The sequence below is a fragment of the Schistocerca cancellata genome, chromosome 7, assembly GCF_023864275.1.
Source record: "Schistocerca cancellata isolate TAMUIC-IGC-003103 chromosome 7, iqSchCanc2.1, whole genome shotgun sequence".
Classification (NCBI taxonomy): Eukaryota; Metazoa; Arthropoda; class Insecta; order Orthoptera; family Acrididae; genus Schistocerca; species Schistocerca cancellata.
The window spans coordinates 371181078-371206135 of NC_064632.1; the positions used below are offsets into that span (position 1 = coordinate 371181078).

Sequence of the window (25058 nt, forward strand, 5' to 3'; positions counted from 1 at the left end):
CTTTATGGATGACACCAGTCACCGCGCGAGTGACGATGTCACGAATTTTCGCTCGAGTAACGGAAGGTTAAACAAGTAAAACCACTATCGCTGCAGACACAAAATCCTACTTTTTCATGCACCTCAATGTCTATCACGTCGTACCTCCTTAACTGCTAGCCTTACAGTGACATAATGTTACAGGTATATTCGCTGGCATATGTGGATACTGTCAGCTTTATAGTATAGAATTACTAAACTAAAAATCATGATCGATGCGGATGTTTTACTCCATTAACACCGGAAATACAGAATGCTATAAACACATCCTCAAGGGCTGTGTCCAGTGGCACCAGGGAATAAAATGTACTATCATACCTAAAAGTATCCGAACGACCTGAATTGCGCTTCGCCTGATTTTCAAGCAGCCCACATAACGTAGCTGTGATGCAAGCCCTCTAAACTATTTGCAGTATAGTAATTTGACTATACAAAATGGATACCACAAGAAATCACTAGAGAACACTGTCCTTTAAGGTAATCAGTTAAGATGTAAATCAAAACGACAATACTATAAACACTAGGAAATGCGTCATTGCAGGTGAGACAGTCCTCAACGCTTTTAAACTGAATTTTATTAGAGTTAGTGATACTTCAAAATCACTACCACACTCATCAGAATTTAACGTAACTAACTCCGTCACATAAGTCATTCCAGCAATCTATAGGCAAAATTAAATATTTTTATGAACAAGAGATCTTGAGACAATATCTGGACTTCTGAAATTCTATGGCGATTCGAAGTCTTCCTGCTCTTCAAAAGGTTTTCCTACACCTGTGAAACTTCGTTCCTGATGCGTGTGGCTTGTCATAAACTGGATGTTGAACTAATCAGTTAACAGCAGCGCGATTAACAGCGGAAAGCGCTCTATGGAAAAGTGAAAATTAACGTCGCATCACCAGTAATTTCTCTATAATCATCACTGGTTGCGAAAGCATACGTGACCTGTTAGCAACAAATAATCCTGGACAAATAGGCAGCATCATAATGAATAGAGGGATTAGCGACCGCAAGACAGTTGCTGCTAGGCCGAATACCGTAACACCCACAATCATCAAAAACAAACGCAAAGTACATCTATTTAAAAAATAAAACTGATAAAAATGCTCTTAACGTCTTTTAAGAGAGAGTCTCCACTCCTTCCGATCTGATCACGTAAGCGCAGAAAAGATGTGGAATGATTTCAAAGAGATAGTATCGACAGCAATTGAAAGATATATACGACATTAATTAATAAGTGATGGTACTGATCGCCCATCGTACACAAAATGGATCAGATCGCTGTTGCAGAAGCAACGAAAAAAGCATGCCACACTTATAAGAACGTAAAACCCCCAAGATTGGCAAAGTTTTGCAGAAGTTCGAAATATAGCGCGTACTTTAGTGCGAGATGCTTTTAATAATTTTCACAACGAAACTCTGTCTCGGAATCTGGCAGAAAACCCAAAGAGATTCTGGTCACCCGTAAAGCACACCAGTGGCAAGACGCAATCGATACATTCACTGCGCGATAACAACGGTGAAATCACTGATGACAGTGCCACTAAAGTAGAGTTATTAAACATGGTTTTCCGAAACTTCTTCACCAAAGAAGACGAAGTAAATATTCCTGAATTCCAATCAAGAACAACTGTCAAGATGAGAAACATAGAAGTAGACATCCTCGGTGTAGCAAAGCAGCTTAAATCACTTAATAAAGGCAAGGCCTCCGGTCAAGATTGTATATCAGTCAGGTTCCTTTCAGAGTATGCTGATACAATAGCTCCAAATTTATCAATTACGAGCATATACAACCGCTCGCTTACAGAAAGATTCGTACCGGAAGAATGGAAAATTGCTCAAGTTACACCAGTACCGAAAAAGGGAAATATGAGCAATCCGCCCATATAACTAACTTTGATTTGCAGTAGGGTTTTAGAACAAATACTGTGTTCGAACATTATGAATTACCTCGAAGAAAACGATTTATTGGCACACAGTCAGCACGGATTCAGAAAACGTCGTTCTTGTGGAACACAACTAGCTCTTTATTCTCATGAAGTAATGAGTGCCATCGACAGGGGATGTCAAATTGATTCCATATTTTTAGATTTCCAGAAGGCTTTCGACACCGTTCCTCACAAGCGTCTTCTAACCAAACTGCGTGCCTACGGAATATCACCTCAGTTGTGCGACTGAATTCGTGATTTCCTGTCAGAAAGGTCACAGTTCGTAGTAATAGACGGAAATTCATCGAGTAAAACAGAAGTTACATCCGGCGTTCCTCAAGGAAGGGTTGTAGGCCCTCTATTGTTCCTGATCTACGTATATTAACGACATAGGAGACAATCTGAATAGCCGTCTTAGATTGTTTGCAGATAATGTTGTCATTTACCGTCTTGTAAAGTTATCAGGTGACCAAAACGAATTGCAAAATTATTTAGATAAGACATATGTATGGTGCGAAAAATGGCAACTGACTCTGAATAAATTAAAGTGTGAAGTTATTCACATGAGTAGTAAAAGAAATCCGCTAAATTTCGATTACGCGATAAGTCACACAAATCTGAGGGCTGTAAATTAAACTACATACTTAGGGATTATAATAACAAATAACCTAAATTGGAACGATCACATAGATAATGTTGGGGGTAGAGCAAACCAAAGACTGCGAGTCACTGGCAGAACACTAAGAAGGTGCAACAGGTCTACTAAAGAGACTGCTTACACCACGCTTGTCCGTCCTATTCTAGAGTACTGCTATGTGGTGTGGGATCCGCATCAGGTGGGACTGACGGATGACATCGAAAAAGTACAAAGAAGGGCGTCTCGTTTTGTATTATCGCGAAGAAGGGGATATAGTGAAACAGACATGATACGTGAAATGGAGTGGCAATCATTAAAACAAAGGCGTTTTTCGTTACGACGGGATCTTATGAAATTTCAATCACCAGTTTTCTCCTCGAATTGCAAAAACTTTCTGTTAGCACCCACCTACTTAGGGAGAAATTATCATCACGATAAAATAAGAGAAATCAAGGCTCTCACAGAAAATTTTAAGTGCACGTTTTTTCCCGCGCGTCATTCGAGAGTGGAACGGTAGAGAGACAGCTTGAAGGTGGTTCATTGTACCCTCTGCCAGGCTCTTTATTGTGAATAGCAGGGTAATCATGTAGATGTGGATGCAGACTGGGCAATTATCTGTGCACGTGTTTGAACTTTAAACGACATGGACTTTTTTTGTTCTGGATCTGTATTGAAATCATGCACCTATAGCTACTGTAGCTAAGTAAAGATTTCGTATCTGACCGAGAATCGATCATAGCAACGTTCGTCATTGTTTACTAGGCTTAAAGAGTCGAGAAATATCGAAGTTTTCACCAGTACCAGTTAGCAAATGTTGAACATGAAAATTTTTGTACTCAGCGTTGAATCCTGTCAATAACCTTTTCTCCCCGTTAACTAACCACGAAGAATATTTAATATAATGTGAAGTGATAAAGTTTGTACATGTTTAAAACGAAGTGCCTTGATTTAAAGTTTTGTGACGGGGACTCGAACCCAGCGCGTAATCAGATTTTTAACCAAGTAAGATCAGATGGTAGCTATCGAATTTTGTCACCAACAGGGAGATGCTTTAATCTGAAATGAGGATACAATATTTTACATTACTGGGAATCGAACCCGGCACTTAACACTGTTGTTTTCTATCCACGAACTCTTTGCTCACCAGTAGTAAGATGTGTGCATGTTTGACTAGAGATAACGACACCTATGGTTATTGTTGACGACATATGAAGAGACATTAAAAATGAAAAATTATTTATCATTAGTAGTTCGGTTTGCGTATGGTAGGGCTTGAAATGAAACCATAAATATTTTTTTGCTGGACTAGGATTCGAATCCACATACGTGCGTTTCGTGGAGACCTAGAGGAGTTTGCAATCTTGGAGAAAGCAACTGTATCATTTCATGTCGGTCAGATACCACGAAAGAGAAGATCCGAATTCGAATCCCAGTCCGCCACCAAATTTTTCAATGTCTCAAGTTCAAATAAAATAAGACCCCTGGCTCATTAAATAAAATAAAGTTTCTAGTGTAGGGAAGCTTACTGGCCACAGAGTTTCGGTTTGCTGTGACTTCCGCCTCTGCTACGGCCCAACGTAAACCGGGTGTGTGCCATTTGGTAGCGAAGAGATGTATTGTCTGATTCTGAACTACGGTGCAGCCTGACTTTCTTTACTTGGCATTACTAGAGGTGAAGAAGATCTGCTCGTGTGTGTTTAAAATACATATCAAGTGGAAATCGAATCCACACCTCAAACATAAGAAAGTAGGACCAATTCAGTAGACCGCTTTTTTTTAACCGCCACGGCCATCTTTATTTATTGTTATCAGAGTGACTTGGTATTATCACGAAACTTCTGAAGACCATAGTCAAATAAACATGTAATGGAAGCTGCAAATGTGCGAAAGGATTAATTATGATAAGAGTATAATAAATAAAAAGAGAAATCAAATAAACTCGAGAAGATATACGACAAACCACTACCCAGCTCTCATGCTATATATCAACAATATTTATTTTTCATATTTTATTAATTTTTATAATTCTGATTTATTTAGTATTTTTTATAATTATTTTTTATTTTTTATATAGTATCTAAAAGCAGAAAGACAACAAAATCAGATTAGTCTAAATCGCAAACTAAGCCTTACGTCTAGAAAAAAATTCCAATTTGACTGCAAGGATTAGGTACGCTAATGTGTCTATGTACTTCATATATACACTTTATACAATAGAACTGGAGCGATACTGAGGCAAAACACAAAACAAAACGAGCAAGGATTCTAGGAGAGACCAAGTCGGAGCAAAACAGATGGAAGGAAAACACCTATCATCAGGAAATTGAAATTAACCAACACCTTGCCGATGCAAAACAAGATTCAACATATTTATAGGTCTCGGTATCGAGGAAGCAGCAAGCATATCCAATAAGCTGTAATCATGTACTCCCTGAAGGCCATGTGATTCCCCCCTACCCCCGCCTTCTACGATATAATGAAGTGTCCCAGCAACCACATTACTCTATGGGTTTTCGGCCGTGGAAATAAGGAAGAATCTGGGCGCAATGTGTTGTCCGTAGTCTCAGATCGAGCAAGGAAGGCCTATTGTGTCCTAATCCAATACCAGTTTGCCACATGACCTCCACAAGTAAAACGATGTATCGTATCTGTAGACGTACAACGACTACATAATCCTAATACGGAAAAGTCGCTCGTTTGTTAGACTAGAGTTATTTACTACCGTATACCAAGTGGACGCTGTGCGCATCGCCAAAATCGGATGACTGATATGGACAAAACTGCCGTCCAGGTTGTTTCGGCGATCCTCTTTCAGCGAGATTCAGGCAAGGCAAGGAACTCCTTCCCAACGAGTCTTTAGGGATTTCATGGTGAGGGCGGATCTCCATAAAATGTCAGCCCCTAAATAGCTCATCGCAAGATAGAAGTCACGAATGTGTTTTAACTTGTAATTGATGCGACCAACACCAACAGGGGGGAGTCAAGATTAGCAGTATGGACATAAAGAAATAAATGGACGTGAAAGTGAGAGTTTCTTGAGTTATCGTCGCACATATAGCATTTGCGTCTTCCTTCGTAGATCAGCCAGGTCCAACCCCCGCAGAGGAACGAGGTTTCGACACCACCTCATACCGTAAGCGGAAGACATATCGTTTGCATAAGAAACGACCAGACAACTGCTGTGGTTTCTTCGCCATCATCGAGGGAAGCGGGTAAGCTTGGGATACGTAATAAGTTTTGCACAAGACATACGCATCCAGTATTTGGACTTTGTGGAGCAGAGTAAGAGAACACCTTTCATGTTCTAGTATCGCTCCCTGAATTTTATCCGTAAAAGACTTCCAGTTGAGCGTCGCCTTTTTGACTGGACAACGATCAATAATGATACCGAGAGACATATGCTGATCCACTGCTGTAACCCATGGAAAAACCGCGTCATCAAAACCTCTCGAAGTAAGAAACCTGAATTTACCTTCATTAAGTAGTGCACCAGAAATCCGACAATGATCATCGATTACAGCCTGCAGTCAACGTATTTACGCAGCATTGCGGAGTAGAATCATCACGTCATTCGCATATGCACGAACAGGTACAGTTTCTGCGGAAAGCGTACAACCTTTCAGCCGGGATACCCGCATCCGAAGTAGGGGCTCCAGAGACAACAAAAACAAAATCATTGATAGCGGGCTTCCTTGAGGCACTCCCCGGCGGGTATTTATCTGGGACGTCAGTTGACCAATAACAACCAACGAAGCTGAAATACCCGTAAACAGATATGAGAGCACTCGCCGTGTGTCAACAGTAAAGCCAACAGTTTCCAGAATCCCAAGCAAAAAGTCGTGACTGACACGGTCAAATGCCTTATCAAAGTCTAGAAAAGTAAGGGCACAAGGGACGGACGTTACAGCAGCGACCGAAACCACGTCAAGACACTCGACTATAAGGGTAACGCCGACATACTCCTATTAACTGCCCTGCCCATAGTCTTATAATCAAAGTTTATCAAAGTAATTGGGCGAACGTTATCAGGGGCAGCCGGTCCAGGGCTTTTCGGGATTAAAACAATTTTCCCAACTTTGAACGAGGTTGGCGCTACGCTCCCGTGTAACACTTCATTCAAAAATGGCGCAAAAACGCACGTAAAATTAGTTGGGAAGTACATCCAGACCCGGGGACTAGAGAAGGCAATCCCACAATAAGTTTATAAGCTGAAAGGCAGCTAAGAACGTTTCATTATGTTCAGGTGTAATTGCCATATCCAAGGTGCTGACTAGTGGGTCGTAAAATGTATCACTGGACGCATTGACGTCGTAGATGTCGCCATAGTATTGGTGAAAGACACGCACTATGTCAACTTGCGCCATTATGATGGCTCACATGGCTCCGAGCACTATGGGACTTAACATCTGAGGTCGTAAGTCCTCTAGAACTTAGAACTACTTAAACCTAACTAACCTAAGGACATCACACACATCCATGCCCGAGGCAGGATTCGAACCTGCGACCGTAGCGGTTGCGCGGTTCCAGACTGAAGCGCCTAGAACCGGTCGGCCACACCGTCCGGCGCCATTATGATACGTCCATCATTTATCGTGACAGAATGAGTACTAGCGCGCCGGCGATGGGTCTGATGCCGAAGCAAATGACTTAAGGAATTCTGTGCTTCTGTCACCAATGAACGTGTCACAGGTTCAAACAATCCATTTGTATCCCCTTCAAGTTCAACAATTTCGCCTTTACACGCCTAACATCAGTTCGCAGAGGGGTGTGATCCGCAGTATCAAAAAGTTCACGCAGGATGGAATAGTAAAATTCGTTAAGTTCTCCGAAAGTCCCATGCGTTGACATGACAGAAAATTATCACAGCTTGCCTGAGCCTCGGTTTTGCCAGTTGTGTCCACCAGTCAGGGCAGGAAGAGTTCTTCCCAGAGGACCGTAGAGTACGCTCCCACACGGCTCGAGTCACGTCAACGAGAGAGGGATCAGCTAGGTGAACAACGTTTAACATCCATGGAGTGCGAAACAATTTGACCAGTTACCGCACAAAATTGAGAGCAGCAGTCACAGTGCAGTGATTCGTAAAGGAAGCAGGGGTGACTTCAGCATTAAGAGTGTCATCGCGCAGGCAGTTTGATAAGTAAAACCTATCTCAGCTACTACTAGGAGTGGCAGTAAAGTCGGTAAATTTAAGTAACGTCGGGTATTTATATATCCAAACGTCTTTCAGGCGTAAGGAGCGGACCAATTCATGTAATTCACGACATTAATTAAAATTCGGAGATTGATCTGCAGGACGCAACACACAGTTAAAATCACCACCCAACAGAATACCCGGAAGAGTCTTACACGACTCTTTATAAGAACGCGAACGATCCTATGTGCGACCAGTGCCATACGGCTCATATAAAGGAACCAAGGTAAGATTAAAAGGTTGACGCCTAGGCCCCTACCAGAATCCAACATTTACACCTCAGCAATCGGAATGCATTCGCGAAAGAATAAGGCTGTCCCCATAGAAAAATCGGGTGCTATTAATATACGAAAACCAGGTAAGGAGAAATGCCTAAATAACACCACCTGCAACAATGCTATGACCGCACATGAATCATAAATGAATTGAGGCAACGAAGCCAATCGCAATTGGGATTCTACACAATTAACGTTTAAGGAACGGAACGTGCAGGCTTGGATCATTGACCGCAGTTGTACAGTGATGTACGGAACGTACAGAGCAGAATTATGTAGACAGCTGAGCGTCAAGGTCAGTTTCAGTGCGGAGTCCACAGATGTCTCAGACATCGGGGGAGCAGAACCCCCGTAATCAGAATGTTTTCTCTTAGATTTCTTACGTACCACCGCACGGTCAGGTTGTGTACCGATTGCCAACTTGAAGACTTAAAAATCGAAGTCCACTACTACATAGCTATACGAAACTGCGTAACCGTTAAGAAATGTAAACACTTTATGTAATTACTATGATGGTTTTGGACTTTTTAAAAAGATTTCAATGATAAACAATTATTTGTACTTTGTTTTTGTGATGTAAATTTCAAAGATGATTTTACATGAATAGTTCGATATATGATACAGTTTTCTTTGCTACATGTTGTTACAGCAAAACCTTTGTTCTAGTTCAGTATGAGTTAGAAGTGCGAGTAGAGTGTACATGTTACGTGTGTGTTGTGTTCGCATGGTGGATAATGTTAATATTGTATTGTATTGTAATATTGTGTTGTATTGCGAAGTGAAATGACTGAAAGTATATCTAATCAACAACAGAAAATCCACCAGATTCATATTATTTAAGAAAATGAAGCCGAGAATCCTCTAGACCAGCATAAAAAGTTGCATTCCAGAAAGTAATGCGAGCTCAAAGGCTTTCAACAACGAAGAACATTAACAGATGAGAATTATGAAAAGTATTTATTTTAAATTCTACCGTTGCTACTTCTCCCTGCTGTGTGTCACTATCTCAGCGTGCCAAGTGCTGTGAAATTGTGACCAGCGGCTCAAATTTGAACTGACTTCAAAATCAATGAACAGACTTTGGGTTATAAGAGAGTGGCGGAGGTCAGACCACGGACGGGGGTTATCGTGTCGTCGAGAGAAGCAGTGGACAAAATTGATACGGAGGAGTTCGCGGTAGAAGAACGCACCATCAAATCCTCATCCTTATCATCGTAAGTACGACGTCGCTTCTTTTTCACGGTTGAACGTTCTATCCTGGGGCAATAGGATTCTGATCCTGTCGCAGAGGTAAGGGCGGAAATTAATTTACACAGTTATCAGAACCGTATTTTTGGTCATTATGATCCGAAGCAGAGGTAGGTCTGGCCTCGGGACTGGAAGGAGTAAGATCAGCAACTGTTAATTTGCGACGCTGCACTGACGGCTTTAATACAAATACCCTCCGCGGGAATGAGACCGAACGTGCCCACTTTCATATCATAGGAAGCAGGTTTCCTCTTGATCAGTATACATGACACGAACGCGGTAATCACATACCACACACTTGTAAATGTGATGGAATATTGGGTTTGATATGCATTTCTGTAGCACGAATTCTACTATAACACTGTGATCTGTGTTGAGTAGACCAACTTCCACGACGGAAATTTTTCACGTTACCATAAGGAGTCAATATGTCGTTTAGAAAGTTGTCATCTAGGTCCAGCGGGAGGTTGAACACACGAACATTGGTATAGTCAACTTCAGTGTCCGCGAGTGACGCCATATTAACGAATTATCGCCTGCTTGAACGGGATTTGAGAACCATGTCGCGAAAGAATCTTTCAACGTGAAGGGGCTCCATAAATTTCAAGTAAAACACGTACTCGTCTGCGTCAAAATAAGAGGTGTGCACCTGATCAGAGTTCACATGAATTGTATCGACAAGCCAATCGTGGGTTTCTAGAGACCTAGGCTGCACGTGTCGCGTTGCTCTATCAAAGTGAAGTTCACAGTACCTTTTCATAGAATACACTCAGAAACCATGCTCGCCACAGCGCAGCGGCCGACGCAGCTGAAAGTGGACAAACACAAGCAAACAATCAAGCGGAGCGGAGACGCTACGACTTACTCGACAAACAGAACGGCACTAACGAGGATAATTTCACATAAGCGACGCTGCGGCAGGTAAGATAAACAAGAACCTTCCCGCTCGGCTTTCGAAACGGAACTGACCATTGAAACCCACATTTGCTAGATTCATAAGTGTTGTAACGTATGATGCGTTTCTCTTGCAAATTAGACACGCTGAAAAAATTCAGTTCTCTATTAACTGGTTAATAACCAGCAGGCTTCTGACATGGAAAGTATGCTAGTCTCATATCATTGGGATGAGAAGATGTTTTTAGCCTCTGTTCCAAGCCACTATTTCAAGAAACTGCGTAGATCGAGAAATACCATTCATGAGTGTAAAATTACCAAATACTCCGAATATTGCTGTCACTATCGCTATTAACATCTTCATTCTGCTGCTGCTAGACGCTTGCTTGAAGGAAACATTTAATGCTTCTTGGTCATTTTTAGAAGCAGTTGCTCAAATAAAGGGAAATTTTTAGTTTCAGCAAATGGCTGCTGCGTTCTGTAGCAACTGGGTCGTCCTTTTTCTAGTCATTACTACTGCGAAATACTGGAGAACGTAATGCTTCTTTCTCTTCGTCAGAGATTTTGGGAAGACAGAATAATCTTCTAACACGACCATTCTCCTGTCCGTACGGCGAACTGTGTAAGAAACACTGGTTTCAAATGAACGGAGACGTTCAGCTGTTAGCCTGGCCTCCGAAAGGTGCTGACGTCAGTCCCATAGAGCACGTATGGGAGAGATGAAGAAAACTATTGGGTGTTGAAGACCAGCACCGACAACCAAGATGCCGCTGTCCGAAGCAGTTCATGACTCATGGAAAGAGATGTTACAGAATAACTGGTTCATCCGGAAACTTGCTGCCTCTATTCTCCGGCGGATGAATGCAGTTGTAGAGGAGGAAGGAAGCTGAACACGGAACTGAATTACTGTGTTGTTAGGGAGAAATTGTTTACGACAAAAGAACGTTTTTTCTCCCTCGAAGAAGAGGAAAATTCGTTCGTATTTATCTCTTATTTGTTTTAAAAAGGGAAGCAGATCGTACATAAAAACTAGGCTGTCTAATTCATTCTTTTCAGTCGTTCAGTAGGCTCTAGATTTTAAATTATTTTACGACTTTTGATCAAAAAGATTGTGACAGACGTGAAACTATTTTCTTCTGTCATGGTGCATTTACGGGCAGGTAGGGCGCCGATACCGATGAAAGTGCAAAGGAGATATCTTTTCTTTTAATACCAAGCAGAAATCACAGTACATAAAGAGAAAAAGTGGTACAAGATCATCGCTGTAGACGTGATACTTTTATGAATATTTAATCATTCTTATTATCCTCCCAAACTAATAACTCTTACCACAAATCAAAATTTATGGAGGTGACAGGAGTCGAAACCCCCACCTGCAGATTAGAAGTTAATTACTATAACCACTACGCTATTTTACCAATTGCGGATACTACGCTTATGAAATAGTATTATGTGGTCTGTAATGTCACACATTTTCCGTGAAAAAGTAATGATACATCGAGTGAAACCGCCGCTGTGAGACGTCGATTGAAATGCAGACAGTCCATCTGTCTGTGAATTCCATGAACGGAGTTATGAAGAACCTATAACACAGTAAGTTTCCTGCTAGGTTCTATCATATCTTACTGTTTTGCAGATGCCGTTTGTGGGAGGGTGTGAGTACATAATTGCTGCTAACGCAAGTGTCATAAAATTTCGAAACAGTGATGGTGAAGTTATTCACGTCGCCATTGCTCGTGCAGAAAATGGCTTGAGATTTTTGAAGCATATATTCTATCACCATGGCTGAAATGCATCAGAAAATGCAGTTGAATTATAGACTTTACGTACCTATCTTACGATGAAAGTTTGAGGTGGTGACAGAAAACTGTTGAGTCACAGTTGTGAATTAATTCAAGTATATCACACAGCAAGGAAAATGTATCTCTTCTGATGCAGATACAAAAAGAAAGATATGAAAATGCGTGCAATCCTGCTATGCCCCTCGTATGTTTTACGGCCAGATTTACTTCCGTTCATTGCTTCCGTAACGTTTGTCTCAGCTGGTGATTCCCTAAATGACAAACAACACACAAATTATTGTCGTTAATGGTCCCATGGAGCCTTTTCCGTGCCTTTATTGTGAAGTAATTCTGTATTTCCAAAACACGCATTTCTGTTCAATCCTAGAATGTAATGAATGGTTCTTATTTATGGTTTATGATGCAAAGCCTGTCTTATGATTCACTCACTGAATTTCGTTCTGGCCGTTTGCGGATCCGATAAGGAAAAACGAGAAAAATAAGTACAAATCTCAGTGTTTCTCCAGCGAGATCTGAACCGACTTGCATACCAACCAACGCACTGAAAACTCGAGCATTATACCATTAAGCCAACACGACACTGCTGCGGTATGTAAATTATCAGCCTGATGGAACATCAAATATAATTCGTTTCATTTTCTAATCCAGCTGCAGAAACATTTCCGCCGAACAACTCGTGGCTGCGTCGAGATGGGAATAGTTTACACTGGAGAGTTTCCTCACCCCACAGCACCTATCAGCTACTGGCCACACGCCGCCCGCCACAAACATCAGTCGCCTTCGACGAGGTGAACTTCGCGCTGCGCTATGAGTATATGTATCAGCGGACATTCTCTTATTTTCAGTTCTCGTATTTATCCCGCACTTTCAATTCGGATTCTGGATGCCTGAAACTTACGAACGTTGTTCAAGTGGGATTCAATATAGTCACAAGTAGAAAAAGATCTAGCATTTGCGACGTATTATTCGCTTTGGTTTTAATAGAGGGATGAAGGCAATAGAGGCAGCTATAAGCCTTTGTATTGCGTGTGGGGTAAGTGCTTTCGGGTAAAACACGTCAGAAGAAATACTTTTTTTTGCTTCAAGAAACATCGTTCTGGCATGAATGATTTTTGCACATTCAGAAAGCCTCAATAACAGACAAATGTGATGACGTGCGACGATTTAAGCGTCGTGTGACATTTGCGTCCAAAAGGCAAGATTCAGAATTCGGGAGCAGTAGTACTGCGTGCTCCAATTTAAAACAACAAAATTCAAAGGGATGACTATTAACGTATTTTTGCTTGATCGTCATCAGTTGGCTTATTGAGAATTCCAATTCAGTATTTCTATTGGTGAGTAGTTAAGAAGAATTAATGGCCGAACCCTAAAAAGAGACATATACGCGAACAAAGGGCAAATTGAACACAATATTTTGCCTATGATGGCTCAGAAAGGGTGTTGTGCATTACGAAAACCTCCCCAGGGGAGAGTATACTGCACCTGGTATTTTTTGCCGACAACTACGACAGTATCGGTCGCAGTGTAAGAAAAGAGACCTACAAAACTTCGTCGCGTGTTGATACTACATGGTAAAGCACTCTACCGATTTCACTACGAAAACTATCCTGGAGTTTGAAAAGTCATCCATCACACACGCATTCTTTTGATCTTATGACCTCAAATGCTTACATTTCGAGCTCCTTAGCAAATACAGTCAAGAATATTCCTCTCTGGACGAAAATGCACTTCCAACCTGGCGTGGATTCGGTAAACGACTTGAGCATTGTCAGGATGTTTTAGATAATGCAAGAGAACATACTGTTGATGATTAATTTCTCTCTGATGTTTACTGTTGTATTCAATAAAATAACAGATAACGCTATTAAAATATGCACTGAACTAATTCAAATAAAAAATTCAGGTTGTAACGATATTCTTACGATGAAAATCTGTTTTAACGAAATATAAAGTATCTGCAACAGGAGCGAACTAAATATTTCCCTGCACTTGGGCCACTGCATCTAAAAAGAACAAAGACACAATGATGGCTAGAAGCATCTTTACATCCATATGACAAGAGACTAGCATTATTTCAGTGTCAGAAGCTGGTTGATAATCAAACAGTTAATAGAGAACTGAATTTTTTTCACCGGGTCAAATTTGTTAGCTAAGCATATCATACGCTACGACACAATGATGAATGTACCAAGTGTGGGCTTCAGTGGCCTGGTGGATTGGTGTTAGTTGTGACGGTTGATTCGATTCCCACTTCCCTCGTGTATTTTAAACACACATGAACATATTTTCTTCATCTTTAGTAATGTCAAGTAAAGAACGTCAGGTTGACCGTACTTCGGAATACTCATTATAAACATCATATCCCTTCGTTACCAAATGGGGTAGAGCCGGATTAGCTTGGCCGTAACAGAGGCGAAAGTCGTGACACACAGAAACTGTGGCCAATGATATTCCTTACACTAGAAACTTTACTTTATTTGATGAGTCAGTGGTCATTTAAAGTCACAAATTTATTTGAAATTGAGGTAACGAAAAATTTGGTGGCGGACTGAGATTCGAATTCGGACCTTCTCTTCCGTGGTATCTGACCGACATGGAATGATATAGTTCAATCAAACTCCTCTAGGTCTCCACGAAAGGCACATATGAATTCGAATCCTAACTCCAGCACAAAAATATCCATGATTTCATTTCAAGCCCTACCATGTGCAAACTGAACTACTAATGGTAAACAATTTTTCAGTTTTAATGGCCCTTCATGTGTTGTCAACAATAACGATAGCTGCCGTTATTTCACACATGTCAGTACTGATGAGCAAACAATTCGTAGATAGAAAACAACAGCGGTAGGTGTCGGGTTCAATACCCTGTCAGGCAAAAAAATTGTATCCTCATTTCAAATTCAAACAGCTCCCTGTTGGTGTCTAAATTCGATATCTAACATCTGATTTTAGTTGTTCAAATGTGTGTGAAATCTTATAGGACTTAATTGCTAAGGTCATCAGTCCCTAAGCGTACACTCTACTTAACCTGGATTATCCTAAGGACAAACACAAACACCTATGCCCGAGGGAGGGCTCGAACCTCCGCCGGGACCAGCCGCACAGTCGATGACTGCAGCGCCTGAGACCGCTCGGCTAATCCCGCGCGGCGGTCTTAGTTAGTTAACAATCTGATAACGCGCTAGGTGTACGTCATGGCACTTCGTTTTAAACACGTGCAAACTTTATTACTTGAAATTATATCAAACATTTTTCGTGGTTAGTAACAGGAGATAAGTGTCTTGAAAGGATTCCAGGCACAGCACAAAAATTTTCAAGTTCACATTTGCTAACTGGTACTGATGAAAAAACTTCGATGTTTTTCGACTCTATGCCTAGTAACCAATGACGAACGTTGCTATGATGGCTTCTAGGTCAGACACGAAACCTTTCCTTAGCTACAGTAGCTATAGGTGCTTAGTTTCAATGCAGATCCAGAACAAAAAAGTTCATCATTCGTTTAAAGTTCAAACATGTTCACAAATAATTGCTCAGTGATGAATACAGAGAAATTACTGGTGATACTACGTGAATTTTGAGTTTCCCTTAGAGGGCTTACCGCTGTCAATCTCATTGCTTTTAATTGGTTAGTTCAGCATTCGGTTTATGACAAGCCACACGTATCAGGAACGACGTTTCACGGTTAAGGGAAACCGTTTAAAGAAAAGAAACACACTGAACCGTCATTGAACTTCAGGAAGACGCATGTTGTCTCAAAATCTCTTGTTCATAAAACTATTTAATTTCGCCTTAGATTGCTGGAATGACTTATTGGTAGTGATTTTGAAATGTCACTTGCTGTAATAAAATTCAGTTTACAAGCGTTAAGGACTGTCTCATCAGTAATGAGGCTTTTCCTAGTATTTATAATACTGTGGTGTTGATTTACATATGGACTGATTATCCTAAAGAACAGTGCTCTCTAGTGTTTTCTTGTGGTAGCCATTTTATATAGCCAAACGACTATACTTCAAAGCAATTAGAGAACCTTCAAGACAGCTAAGTTATGTGGGCTTCATATTTGGAAATTTGTGGTAAGTTTCTGTGGGACCAAACTGCTGAGGTCATCGGTCCCTAGGCTTACACACTACTTAATCTAACTTCAACTAACTTACGCTAAGAACAACACACACCCACGCCCGAGGGAGGTCTCGAACATCCGACGGGGGAGCCGCGCAAACCGTGGCAAGGGGCCCAAAGACCACGCGGCTACCCCGCGCGCCGTGGACTCCATACAATTTGAGCGAAACGCAATTCAGGTCATTTGGAAAGTTTTTGGTGCGATAGTACGTACTGAGAAGTTTTAGTGTTAGTGATCCATTTGTTACAGAGCTTGGTAATCAGATGGCGCTCAGGAGGTCTGTCTATGCACCCTCTGTTTTGACTCTGCAGGCAGTATCTGCGCTCAGTTTAGAGGTGAACAGTCTTTGCAACTTTCATTCTACAGTACGACCATGTTTCTCTGACGAGTACATGCTCCTGTCGAACAGCTTTAGTCGGTTGAACAGGTTCGCATTTTGGGCCTGCGGGCGCTGAATGGACTTATCGCTATACTGCTGCACGTGTTGAGCACGATGTGTTGATGGCGTGTCGGTACTTTGAACAGTGGTCTGTGAAGATGCCCACACCCGCATACCAGGTTCTGGATGTCCTCGCAGTACAGATGCATGTTAAAATCAACGCATTGTGAGAGCAGTGGTGGTCAACATCGTTCAGGGAGGAAATCCGGGCGCATCGTTCCGGCGTAAAAGTCAAGCGCCGGCACGACGGTCAGGAACAGTAGAACAAAGGGGGCGCCAGCCTATAGTACGCTGACCGACCCGTCTCTAGTACGACACTAAGGCAGCAGCGACCTCTGGCGAAGAAAACACAAGCGCCACGCCGCCTGGCCGCAGCCCCAGATGAAGACTTGCCTTTCTACGACCTCTACAGCAGCGACTAAGGAACTGTATATTCCACTTGTATTTGGAGTTGTGTATGCGGCACGACGGTCAGGAACAGTAGAACAAAGGGGGCGCCAGCCAATGGTACGCTGACCGACCCGTCTCTAGTACGACACTAAGGCAGCAGCGACCTCTGGCGAAGAAAACACAAGCGTCACGCCGCCTGGCCGCGGCCCCAGATGAAGACTTGCCTTTCTACAACCTCTACAGCAGCGACTAAGGAACTGTATATTCCACTCGTATTTGGAGTTGTGTATACTGAAGAGATTTTCTTATTTTGTCTGTCGCCCATTGCTTACGACACAGCATTGTAAATTCTCAAAGTTAAGTGCTACCATTTATCTTACTGTAATAAAAATTCATTAATACGATTTGCTTGAATTGTTGCCTGGCGATCCGAGAAAGCAGCTTTCCCAGTCACTCCATATTCGACGAGTAGGCAGGACACCACACATGTTGCACTTGCTGGTTCATCGAGGACCACTGGGAACCGTCTGCTTGCAGCACGATTACGATTACTTTTGCCTCTGCCCGGGTTACCAATGACATCACGATGCCGCCAAGCATGGCTACTGTGGTACCGTCAAAGCGTGGAGAGTGGAATGCTGCTCTGTTGTCTTCAGTGATGAGAGTAGGCTCTGTCTGTGTGCGAGTAGTGATTGACGTACACGTGTATGGTGCAGACTTGCTGGGTAGCCCATTCCATAGTGCATTCGCCCAGGACACGAAGTCTGATCCCAGGCTTTATGGTGCGGAGGGGCCACAGTTACAACTCGCGGTCGCTTTTTATGTTTCTGGAGGGTAAAGTCTGGAACTAAATCTGCTTTCTAACTCATCCCATGGCTTTTCCATTAGGGTTCAGATCGGCACTCTAGGCTGGTCAGTCCATTTCAGGACTCTTACTATCTACAAAGCATTGCCTCATAAATATTGCTGTATGACAGGGTGCAATGTCACGCTGTACAGTCATCGTCTCTGAACTGTTACTCTACTGTACGCAGTATGCAATGCTGTACAACTTGTTCATGTCCTCCCATATTCAGCGTTTTATTAAGCGCAATATGGGTACCATACCCTCTCCACGGAAAACATTCCCATACTGTAACACCTTCTAACAATACCACCACTTGCAAAGTAGGTTAGAAATCAGATTAACAATGTTGCTCACGCAGCATATGTTCGCTTTATCGGGAAACAACAAAGTTATTGACTGTGGATGGTATCGCCAGAATGGAAATAATGAAGTCACTGTAAAAAAAGTCATTAATTTTGGCACTTATCTTGAATGGATTCCCACGTAGATTTCGTCGAAGTTGTTAAGGCTCTTCTTGTTGATTCTAGGATGATTCCACTTCGACTGCTAGGAGGGCCAGATCTGTATTTTAGCAATATTTGAAGACCTAACAAATGCGTTTTTCAGGAAATCCTTAATGATCAAACGGTCCCAAATCAGAACAATGGTATGGTAGAAATAATTTTTGACTTAATGTTCACGATCCACATTTTTATCAAACTTCTTGTAAATTCACATATACTTCTTTTTAATTGTCACATCATCAAGCAAACAGTTTTGTACCAATCTTCATATCTTTAATTTCCACTTCAACCAAACACAAGACTTGACCGTTCTTTTGCAAAGCGAAATAACAATTTAACTTCTGCAAAGTGAAACAAAGACTGCTCTGTGCGCATTCGCGCCAAAACGGTCACAAGAAAGTCAAAGAATATGACAGTCTCACAGAAACGAATACACACAAGAACTATATCACTGTAATATATCGATACATCGGAGTACCTATACATTAATAAAACCAAATGTGAATATTGTCACAAAAATATGTCTGTTACTTCGCAGAAAAGTAGTACGATATTACTGGTATCGAGAACTGGGGTTGGAGTGCCGTAATGGTCACGTAAATAAAGAACCATTACAACCTCTACCTACGTACTTCACTGCCGCCTGCTGGGAGCGCATTGAAACTCACAACTGATCCTCTCCACCGATTTCATGAGGTTTTTTACAAGCAGCATCTGCAATGTTCGAAAGTCGTTGTCCATCATCACATGTGGTCTGCCTGCTCTTGGTTTAGCTGTCGTTGTCATTTCACATTTCCACTTCACAATCACATCACTGACAGTCGACTTTAGAAGGACTGAAATGCCCCTGATGGATTTGTTACTCAGGTGACATTCAATGAATAATCCACCTTCAAAGTCATTCAGTTCTCCAGACCAAACCATTCCGTTGTTACTACCTCTCTACTGACATACTCTGCACTTCACTTCGTAGTGGTGGTTCCATCTCTCATGGCATCTAGTGATCAGCTCCATGTTAGCTAGGGATGTCTGGGTACTTTTCATCTCATAGTGTGTATGGGTTGCTGAAGATGCATAAAGAGGCCTATCCACCAAGACCAATAGTAAAGGGGATAATTTCTGCAATAAACAACCTGACAAAACATATAACAAAAAACTGCAGCCTTCATATGTAAAACGGAGCTCACTTCATCGTACTTTCAAAGACATGGTCCATCTGTCTCACGTAACTCATGATTAGTTTTGATGTGATGTTGCTGTTCACAAAAATGATAGAGGTAGCCACGGTAAACCTTTTACGAGTTACGCCGACGTACTATATATTTATCTCATGTGACACTTTAATGAAAAGTCGAAAAGAAATTTTTATGTGCAGGTGAATGAGTAGCAATTGGATTCTCCTTCTCACCATTAACATCGGACTTTGTCATGAAATTTCATTCTGCACCCCTGAAACCAAAATGTTTGATTTTCCACACTGACAATACTTTCGTCATCTGGCTGCATGGAGAAACAGAACTCGAGGTGCATTCAAGTTCTAAGGCCTCCGATGTTTTTTCTAATTAACTACTCACCCGAAATCGATGAAACTGGTGTTACTTCTCGATGTAATCGCCCTGCAGACGTACACATTTTTCACAACGCTGACGCCATGATTCCATGGCAGCGGCGAAGGCTTCTTTAGGAGTCTGTTTTGACCACTGGAAAATCGCTGAGGCAATAGCAGCACGGCTGGTGAATGTGCGGCCACGGAGAGTGTCTTTCATTGTTGGAAAAAGCCAAAAGTCACTAGGAGCCAGGTCAGGTGAGAAGGGAGCATGAGGAATCACTTCAAAGTTGTTATCGAGAAGAAACTGTTGCGTAACGTTAGCTCGATGTGCGGGTGCGTTGTCTTGGTGAAACAGCACACGCGCAGCCCTTCCCGGACGTTTTTGTTGCAGTGCAGGAAGGAATTTGTTCTTTAAAACATTTTCGTAGGATGCACCTGTTACCGTAGTGCCCTTTGTAACGCAATGGGTAAGGATTACGCTCTCGCTGTCCCAGAACATGGACACCATCATTTTTTCAGCACTGGCGGTTACCCGAAATTTTTTTGGTGGCGATGAATCTGTGTGCTTCCATTGAGATGACTGGCGCTTTGTTTCTGGATTGAAAAATGGCATCCACGTCTCATCCATTGTCACAACCAACGAAAAGAAAGTCCCATTCATGCTGTCGTTGTGCGTCAACATTGCTTGGCAACATGCCACACAGACAGCCATTTGGTCGTCCGTCAGCATTCGTGGCACCCACCTGGATGACACTTTTCGCATTTTCAGGTCGTCATGCAGGATTGTGTGCACAGAACCCACAGAAATGCCAATCTGGAGGCGATCTGTTCAACAGTCATTCGGCGATCCCCCAAAACAATTCTCTCCACTTTCTCGATCGTGTCGTCAGACCGGCTTGTGCGGGCCAGAGGTTGTTTCGGTTTGTTGTCACATGATGTTCTGCCTTCATTAAACTGTCACACCCATGAACGCACTTTCAACACATCCATAACTCCATCACCACATGTCTGCTTCAACTGTCGATGAATTTCAATTGGTTTCACACCACGCAAATTCAGAAAACGAATGATTGCACGCTGTTCAAGTAAGGAAAACGTCGCCATTTTAAGTATTTAAAACAGTTCTCATTCTCGCCGCTGGCGGTAAAATTCCATCTGCCGTACGGTGCTGCCATCTCTGGGACGTATTGACAGTGAACGTGGCCTCATTTTAAAACAATGCGCATGTTTCTATCTCTTTCCAGTCCGGAGAAAAAAAATCGGAGGCCTTAGAACTTGAATGCACCTCGTATTGTAACACACAGCAACTAAGCATAATGTTTACTGTGAAAATAAAAAGGAATGGTATGCTGGCATTTCTCGATGTGAAAATGTTCAAGTCACCAGGTGGTACACTCAGGCCCCCATTTTTTCAGAACGCCCACCATCACCCTCCGATGCACGCTATGTCCCACTACACTCCACAGCTGAAGAATTTGGTTTTCCACAAGTTGCCAAAGAGGGCTTAGCCGGCCGGTGTGGCCGTGCGGTTAAAGGCGATTCAGTCTGGAACCGCGTGACCGCTACGGTCGCAGGTTCGAATCCTGCCTCGGGCATGGATGTGTGTGATGTCCTTAGGTTAGTTAGGTTTAATTAGTTCTAAGTTCTAGGCGACTGATGACCTCAGAAGTTAAGTCGCATAGTGCTCAGAGCCATTTTTGAACCAAAGAGGGCTTACCGAATCTGCGACGAAGTCAACATAAAGTCTGAACCGCAGAAGCTGCGGGCCACCGTCAAAGACACGCATACAGCAACTAAACCATCAACAAATTCATGTGTATAAAGAACAAACGCGAGAACGGAGAGAATGTGGAACAGGTACACACTGCTCGTCAGTGAGGGAGTCACTCATCGTGTGGGAAAAATTCTTCGCCAAGTGAGCATGAAACCAATCTAACGGAGCAACAGCAACATTAGAGATCTGCTGCTGGTTACCGTCAATACGCTACACATGCTAGGACTTCATAAGGTCAGCTACGAGCGCGAAGTAGTTTTATGTCGGCGAGACGGGACAACTATCAGAACATATCTTAAAGAGCAATAGCGTCAAATACTGTTAGAACAACATTAATAAAATGCAGTGACAGAACACTAAAAGGAATATGAGAAACATAGACTTATTCCTTTAACATCGTGGGCAATAAAAGAAACTCGAAAAAAAGCGATACCAGCAAGAATCGAACCCAAGCCGACGAATAGCGTTGGTGCATTTGATCACTGCGAAACGGAACCAATACATTAAATGTTGCTCGAAAATCCCTCATACTCCACTTGTAAATATTTTGAGAGAGTTTTACCTTTTCCTACGGCGAAATACTCTACGAACTCGAAAAGGACATCTACCTGCTTCTACTCACAGAGTTCGAGTCAAATCGGTAAGCCCTGTCCCATGCACTTCCCTTTCTAGATTTAAATTTGGAGGAGGCCTACCTACCACCTTTCTCCTCCAAAGAACTACTGGAAACATCTACAGAATACGCTATGTTACTTGCATAGTGCTTTGCAATCAACAAAGTAAACTTAGTGCCGGTAGGGATAACGTCACACGACCACGCGTAGCTGAAAACAGACAGTTGCGTCCCTTTTGATCTCCATCTACCCTCTGCTAAGTACATGACAGAGAGTAGTCCCACTGTAGCAGTTATTCGGGTTTCTTGCGGTTCCATTAATGTACGGAGCGCAGTAAGGATGATTGATTGAAATCCTGTGTGAGCGACACATGAGGGGTTATAACATATTCCTAGAGTCATCATTTAAAACCGTTTCTTGAAACTTTGTCAGTAGACTGTCTCGGGACAGTACACGTCTGTCGGTTCAGTTTCTTCGGCATCTCTGTGACACTCTCCCACAGGTCAAACAAACCTGCGACCATCCGTACTGCCCTTCTCTGTATATGTTCGATATCCTCTATCAGTCCTATTTGATACGTGTCCCACAGACTTGAGCAGTATTCTGGAATGGGTCGCACAAGTGATTTGTAAGCAATCTCTTTTGTAGACTGATGGCACTTCACCAATGTTCTAGCAATAAACAGGAGTCTCTCACATGCTTTGCCCACGACTAAACGTATGTGATCATTCCATTTCATATCTCTGTAAAGCGTTAAAACCAGATATTTGCGTCGGTTGGCCGATTCCAATTGTGGCCCACTGATATTATACTAGTAGGATGCAACATTTTTTTCGTTTTGTGAAGTGCACAATTTAGCATTTCTGAACATGCCAATATTTGCACCATTTTGAAATTTTATCAATATCTGACTGAATATACATATATGCAGCTTCTTTCAGACAGTACTTCATTATAGATAACTCTATCATCTGTAAATAATCTGAGGTTATTATTAATGTTGCCTGCAATGTCATTAATACACAACATGAACAGCAAGGGTCCCAACACGCTTCCTTGAGACACACACGAAATGACTTCCACATCTGACGGTTACTCTCCTTCGAAGATAAGACGTGAGTCCTCCCTACCAAAACGTCAATTTCATTTGATACCCTATTTGATCGTACTTTCGACAATAATCTTAGGGGTGATACTGAGTTAAACGCTTGACTGCATTGATCCAAAGCTTTCAATATGTCATGTGAGAAAAGTGTGAGTTTGCTTTCACTTGCTCGATCTTTTCAGAATCCATGACGGTTGGCATGAAGAACATCATTCTGTTCGAGATACCTCATTATCTGAGCTCAGAATACGTTCTAGGATTCAGCAACAAATCGATGTCAAGCATAGTGGACGGTGGTTTCGTAGGTAATTTCTGCTAGCCTTCTTATACATGGGTGTGACCTCTGCTTTTTACCAATTCATGGACGCGTTAATTTTATTCGAGGGAACTGCGATAGCTTATAGTTACAACCGAAAATTCAGTAGAGAATCTGATAGGGATTCCATCGGCTGCTGGGGCTTTGATTAATTTTAGCGATTTCAGCTGTTTCTCAACACCACTGACACTAATACTTACACCACTGGCCATTAAAATTGCTACACCAAGAGAAATGCAGATGATAAACGGGTATTCACTGGACAAATATATTATACTGGAACTGACATGTGACAACATTTTCAATTTGGGTGTACAGATCCTGAGAAATCAGTACCCAGAAAAACCACCTCTGGCCGTAATAACGGCCTTGATACGCCTGGGCATTGTGTCACACACAGCTTGGATGGCGTGTACAGGTACAGCTGCCCATGCAGCTTCAACACTATACCCCAGTTCATCAAGAGTAGTGACTGGCGTATTGTGACGAGCCAGTTGCTCGGCCACCATTGACCCAACGTTTTCAATTGGTGAGAGATGTGGAGAATGTGCTGGCCAGGGCAACAGTCGAACATTTTCTGTATCCAGAAAGGCCCGTACAGGACATGCGACATGCGGTCGTGCATTATCCTGCTGAAATGTAGGGTTTCGCAGGGATCGAATGAACGGTAGAGCCACGGATCGTAACACATCTGAAATGTAACGTCCACTGTTCAAAGTGCCGTCAGTGCGAACAAGAGGTGACCGAGACGTGTAACCAATGGCACCCCATACCATCACGCCAGTATGGCGATGACGAATACACGCTTCCAATGTGCGTTTACAGCTATGTCGCCAAACACGGATGCAACCATCATGATGCTGTAAACAGAACCTGGATTCATCCGAAAAAAAGACGTTTTGCCATTCGTGCACAAAGGATAGTCGTTGAATACACCATCGCACGCACTCCTGTCTGTGATGCAGCGTCAAGGGTAACCGCAGCCATGGTCTCCGAGCTGATAGGCCATGCTGCTGCAAACGTCGTCGAACTGTTCGTGCAGATGGTTGTTGTCTTGCAAACGTCCCCATCTGTTGACTCAGGGATCGAGACGTGGCTGCACGATCCGTTACAGCCACGCGGATAAGATGTCTGTCATCTCGACTGCCAGTGATACGAGGCCGTTGGGATCCAGCACGGCGTTCCCTATTACCCTCCTTTGAACTCACCCATTCCATATTCTGCTAACAGTCATTGTATCTCGACCGACGCGAGCTGCAATGTCGCGATAAAATAAACCGCAATCGCAATAGGCTACAATCTGACCTTTATCAAAATCTGAAACGTGATGTTACGCATTTCTCCTCCTTACACGAGGCATCACAACAACGTTTCACCAGGCAAC

The 25058-nt window shown here is 42.5% G+C and overlaps 1 protein-coding gene across 1 annotated transcript in view; it reads left to right on the forward strand.

Moving 5' to 3' along the window:
* LOC126092046 (protein unc-80 homolog) overlaps nucleotides 1-25058 on the forward strand; it is a 1190994-nt gene that overhangs the window by 237949 nt on the left and 927987 nt on the right. The window lies entirely within an intron of this gene.